Source organism: Otolemur garnettii, unplaced genomic scaffold (genome assembly GCF_000181295.1).
Source record: "Otolemur garnettii isolate 467f Iridium unplaced genomic scaffold, OtoGar3 scaffold00013, whole genome shotgun sequence".
NCBI lineage: Eukaryota > Metazoa > Chordata > Mammalia > Primates > Galagidae > Otolemur > Otolemur garnettii.
In genome coordinates this window covers 19,652,896-19,659,237 of record NW_003852408.1, presented here as the reverse complement: position 1 = coordinate 19,659,237, position 6,342 = coordinate 19,652,896, and positions in this window count along the sequence as shown.

Genomic DNA, 6,342 nt, shown 5'->3' with positions numbered 1-6,342 from the left:
CTTCCCCTCTCCCTCCCTCCCTTCCTTCCCGTCTCCCTCCCTTCTCCCCTCCCTCCCTTCCTCCCTCTCTCCTTCCTCCTCCTTCCTTCCTTCTCCTTTCCTTCCTTCCCTTCTCCCTCCCTCCCTTCCTTCCTCCCTTCCTTCCTTTCTTCTTTCCCCTCTCCCTCCCACTGTTCCTTCTTCCCTCCCTCCCTTCCTTCCTTCCCCTTTCCCTCCCCCTTCCTTCCTTCTTCCCTCCCCCTTCCTTCCTTCTTCCCTCCTTCCCTTCCTTCCCCTCTCCCTCCCTCCCTTCCTTCCCCTCTCCCTCCCTCCCTTCCTTCCCCTCTCCCTCCCTTCCTTCTTCCCTTCCTTCCTCTCTCCCTTCCTTCCTTCCTCCCTTCCTTCTCCCCTCCCTCCCTTTCTTCCTCCCTCCCTCCCTTCCTTCCTCCTTCCCTCCCTTCCTTCCTTCTCCTCTCCCTCCCTTCCTTCCCCTCTCCCTCCCTCCCTTCCTTCCTCCCTCTCTCCTTTCCTTGTTCCCCTCTCCCTCCCTCCCTTCATTCCTTCTTCCCTCCCCCTTCCTTCCTTCCTCTCTCCCTCCCTTCCCCTTCTCCTTCCCTCCCTTCCTTCCCTCCTCCCTTCCTTCCCTACTCCCTCCCTTCCTTCATCCCTTCTTCCCTCCCTTCCTTCCTCCCTCCCTTCCTTCTTCTCTCCCTCCCTCCCTTCCTTCCTCCCTCTCTCCCTTCCTTCGTTCCCCTCTCCCTCCCTCCCTTCATTCCTTCTTCCCTCCCCCTTCCTTCCTTCTTCTCTCCCTCCCTTCCCTTTCTCCTTCCCTCCCTTCCTTCCCTCCTCCCTTCCTTCCCTTCTCCCTCCCTTCCTTCATCCCTTCCTCCCTCCCTTCCTTCCTCCCTCCCTTCCTTCTTCTCTCCCTCCCTCCCTCCCTCCCTTCCTTTCTTTCTTTCTTAATAGAAAGGTTTTTCTAAAAGGTTTACACACTCCTTCCCTCCAATTGCCTTCAACCTCCAATCTCAGCTTCATAATGAGACTCTTTTAGTTCAATTAATCAGGTAAAAAATTAATCAGTGCACTTCTCTGTCTTTTTATAAACCAGTCATCAAAGCTACACACAAATCTGTCAGCTGTACTTTGAGAATGTGGTCAGTCCCCCAGACCATGTCTATTTCAAGTCACCAGAGTCCTTACCTGAGTATTTCAATACCTCCCCGTCTGATGTCTCTGCCTTTCTAGAGTCTATTATACATCAGATATGAAACAATTCTACACTACCTATCATTTTACCTTTAAATCAGATCATTTATCTCCTTTGTTCAAATATCTCCAATTGTTTGTCATAATGATCAGAATAAAATAAAAAGATTTTATCTGGACCTTCAAGGCCATGATACCATCTGTACCTCTGCTACTTTTTGAATACCATTTCCTAGGACGTTTCACTTTCTCATTCATATTTGCCCACAGGGTAATTTTACTTACCTTTAAACATTGCCGTAAGGGTTTCTAAATGCTGATAACCAATTTGTAGATTTATTTTACAGACCAGTAACAGACTAGCCTTGGTCTGTGTGTGATACTTTGAGTAACGATATTCCAAAACAATGTACTTTTATCACTTTCACCCCCTGACATATTAATTTTATTTTCATTTAGAATGTAAACTCTATGAGGGCAAAGATTCTACTTTGTTGACTGCCACATTTATAACATTTAGAAGTACCTGACCCATAGTAAACACTTCATGAATTTTTTGTAAATGGATGATTGGCTACTGAAGTGTTGAAGTTCTGGTGAGAGTTCCTAGTTCACATATTAATATAACAAAAATGTTACTTTTGATGCTCAGAGTGTTAGAACCTCAAAGATCCTTACAGGTTATCAAGTCCAGTTTATACATGTAGATGAGATAACAGCATTCAAGATAAGCTAAAGGACTCCATGGGGGGGGTCAAACAGGTAGTCAGGGACAGAAATGGAATGAGACTCTTCACTTAGGCTGTATTCACATGACCAGGGCCTTGTTTTCCATTAAAGGCTGTCCTACAACTGCCTAGCTACATAGAAAGAACTCTCAGGCATAACGGTGTGCTGCCAGCAGAAAAACTGTATTATAGAACTTGGTACGGGTATTTAAGAACATTTGGCTAAACAACACTAGTCACTTATGTAATTGGAAAGATCTGTAGGGACATCTTTATCATTTTTCAACTCCTAGTCAAAGGAAGTTAAATGCAGCTAGTTAAAAGGAGAGTTTTTTGAGTCAGTTTAACAAAATCATGTATCATATGTTACCATATACTTACCAATGTTACGTGACAAACACAATCCTGATAATTTAGGATCAAATTATGTATTTCAAGTTGTTTTCTACTAAAACTTGTCTTTTAAAGCTTTGAAAGAATCTCATGAAAATCATTTGTAAATAATCTTTTTGTAATGAAAATAATCACCTTGTAATTTAACTGTTTTGTAAATTTAGATTTCAGAGATCATATTCGCTTAAATATTTTCACACCTGCAGTTGCAACTAACAAATGTTTGACAATTTAGTGTCAGTGGGTTAGAATATTAAATTATTGTAGCTATTATTATAATTAATAACATTTACAAAGTGTTATAATTTATAAAGCAGTTTTATTAGTATAAACTTTTTTGATACTACATTATCTAAGAGATGGTTATAAGGACCAAAATTATTAGATTAATTGCAGGAATTAAAACTTTGGGTATCTTGAAAAGAAGAGGAACTTCTGAGAGATGTTTTTCATAAATTAAAATGAAATGATATAAATTCCCACATATACTAGGTAGCTTTATGTTGGTGCATTATTCAGGACTCATACAGAAGGACTGGTATAAATGGGTTAAGTAAAAACAGATTGATTTTTTCTTATACCATAGACAAAAGGGGAATGAATGAAATCTTCAGCTGATTCTATTATAGGCCCTTTCCTCTTTTCACTTTGTTCAAATTTAAGTTAATTAGATGTAAGAAAGTTAACTAGAAATAGACTATGGGTAGAAAATAAATTTGGCCACCTACCATTGAAACTCTGGGGAGACTTGGAGAGACTGCTCACAGGATTCTGTTGGATGCATGCAAATTATTTTTCAAATGTTTTTATTTTACTTTAAATACAAATGCTCAAATGTTCTGTTTTACTCCCATTAGTACCCATAAGATTTAGTTCTTTGAAAACTGTGTTAAGTATTACTAACTCTTCAGTAACTATTGAATCAAACCCTAGCCACTTGTCTGGTACTCAAGATTTTTTGTGAATTGGAAATATCCATTCTTCCTTTATCCAAACTTATTTTTTCTAAATAATTTTCCAAAATAATCCAAAGATGGTTTTTTTGTTTGTTTGTTTTTTGAGACAGAGCCTCAAGCTATCACCCTGGATAGAGTGCTGTAGTATCACAGCTCACAGCAACCTCCCACTCCTGGACTCAAGCGATTCTCCTGCCTCCTCCTCCCAAGTAGCTGGGACCACAGGCACCCACCACAATGCCTGGCTATTTCTTGGTTGTAGCCCTCGTTGGTGTTTGGTGGACAGGGCTGGATTCAAACCCGCCAGCTCAGGTGTATGTGGCTAGCACCTTAGCCACTTGAGCCACAGGCACTGAGCCCAAAAGATGTTTTATTGCCATGTATTAGTCAACTCAGCCACAGCTTTTCCTATTATTGTTTTTTAATTCATACTTTTGATTTCACATTGATCACATTAAAAAGTCTTTGACAAAATTCACATGTACCATCATCTTCAACTTTTTTTTTTTTGAGACAGAATTTCACTTATTAACCCTCAGTAGAGTACTGTAAAGTCACAGCTCACAGCAACCTCCAACTCCTGGGCTTAGGCGATTCTCTTGCCTCAGCCTCCGGAGTAGCTGGGACCACAGGTGCCCCCCACAACACCTGGCTATTTTTTTGTTGAAGTTTGGCTGGGGCCGGGTTTGAACCCACCACCCTCGGTACATTATCTTCAACATGTATCTAAGTATTTTTCTTCTTTCAGAAACTGTTTTCATAAATGACTCAATTTACATTTCCTTACAATTTATAATTTATACACAAAGATCCATTCTATTTTAATTTGCAGGATTATTTTATTTTGGTTTTCTGGTATATGGACCTTGATTCTCTCTTACATGATGAGCTAGTTCATGAGGAACTAAGATTCTGGGGCTTTTTTCTGTAATCATTTCTGACTGGGGAGGTCTGCTATGGTGCTCCTGTTTATAGGGCTACAAATATTTACACTTTTAAATCTAGTCAGAGCAGACTAGATAAAAAACAGACACTGGACCTAGTTTATCTTAAACCCAGAATTTTTCTTTATAATTTGTCGTCTTAGTATTTATCTTTAACTACTTAACAGTTGATATCACACATTTATAAACCACTTTTGTGAAATTTAAAAGAGGCTTATATGCATTTAAATGTTTACTCTGGAACTGCCTATAAATTTAAGGTATTTGGGTTTTGTAAGCATATACCAAAACTTTCAGAGTGCTTTTTAAAAAGTACATACATTGGGTGGTGCCTGTGGCTCAAAGGAGTAGGACACCAGCCCCATATGCTGGAGGTGGTGGATTCAAACCCAGCCCCAACCAAACAACAACAACAAAAAGTACATACATAAATGCTTCCATTGCTCATATATGTTAAGTTTAAACATTCGAGCAAGACCAGGTATAGTAGATCCCATCTGTAGTCTCACACTCTAGTAACTGAGGCAGGAAGATCCCTTAAGGTCAGGAGTTTGAGACCAGCCTCAGTAAGAGAAAAACTCTATCCCTACTAAAAATAGAAAAAAAAAAATAGCCATGTGCTGTGGCAGGTGTGTATAGCCTCAGCTCCTCAGGAGGCTGGGGATTGCCTGAATCAGGAATTTGAGGTTCCTGTGAGCTAGGCTGATACCATCATATTCCAGCTTGGGCAACAGAGTGAGACTGTGTCTCAAAAACAATAAAAATAAAAATAAAATAAACATTACAACAAGAAAAACAATAATCCAGTTGGAAATCAGGCACTATAGAAAGTTTTTCAAGGTTTTTTTCTAGCCACAGTCTGCTGACTCAAAGCTTTGATGATACTTTCATTTCATTGCTGCGGCTAGAGTAGTGGTTACATAACTGCTGTTCATTCATCTGCTATCAGAGCTCCTTTTACCCCATGGTTATACCATCACATTCTTCAATGAATGGAATTTTGGTACCAATTGTTATAAATTTCAGGCTTCTGTATATAATTAGCCCTCTTCCAGTATAAAAAGTATTTCACATGCTGTCCTAGAATCACCTTTCCCTATAAAAACTAAAGGAAATAGAAGACAGTTCTCAAAAATGACCCTGAATCTCTTTTTATATTACTATACAGACTTCCTGTGAGAAAGTAAGAAATTGCTAGAAACCCATTAACTTTAGAGTCACCCAGTCCACTCACTCCACAACTTGCTACCTAACGCAGCTTACACCTGACATTCAACAGCCAAGCACATAGCCTTGGCTTTGCCCCCTGAGCCCTGAGCTGTGCAGTGTGAAATGAAGAAAAGCCACTGGAGGTCTTTCTGTTGTGTTTTCACATTCTTCTCTTCCTATTGTTTTCTTTCAGTCTGTTTCAGAACGCTCTGGCATATAACTATCTCTTGCCTTCCTGTTCCAGCTTCAAAAGGGCTCCCCTGCTCATCATCACTTTGGAAAACCCTAAGATTTGATCCTTCTCTAGCTCAGACCCAATAAACTTGTTCTCAATCAACACTCCCTGTCCCTTCAAAGCCCCAAGAGACACAGCCAACTTATGCCTAACCCTAACCCTAACCTTGGTTGACTTTGCTGGGGCCAGTGTCACCAGCTTTCCACCCAAGCATTTGGCTGAGGTAAGGAATCACCATTCAATGTGCCAGTTTCATTTCTAGACCAGGCTCCTTAATCATAGGAAAGCCTCCCAGGTCTGTTATCCTGAATGGCGACTGACTGGGAACTGCTTTGCTGGTTTTTATCCCATTCTCTGTCTTTTGCCAATTTCACCCTGTTTGCAGCTTCAACACAGAATAGTCAAGTGCACGAGTACCATGTTGTTGACAATATAACTCCAGGAGCACATGGCGCTAAATTAGTAGGAAAACAATCCTCAGCTCAGTAAGTGCTCTTCATTTGAAAATACATACTGTTCCTTCTTCTTTTAAAAGTCAGCACGCTAGAGGGCCAAATGTCACCTGTGGACCGTAACTTGCATTAAAGTTGCATTGCTTTGGCTCTGAAGCACTGAAACTCCATAAGGAGGCCAGAATTACATGAACTCCTCAGGGATACTTACTTTATTTATTTCTGAACAGCTAAGGGGCC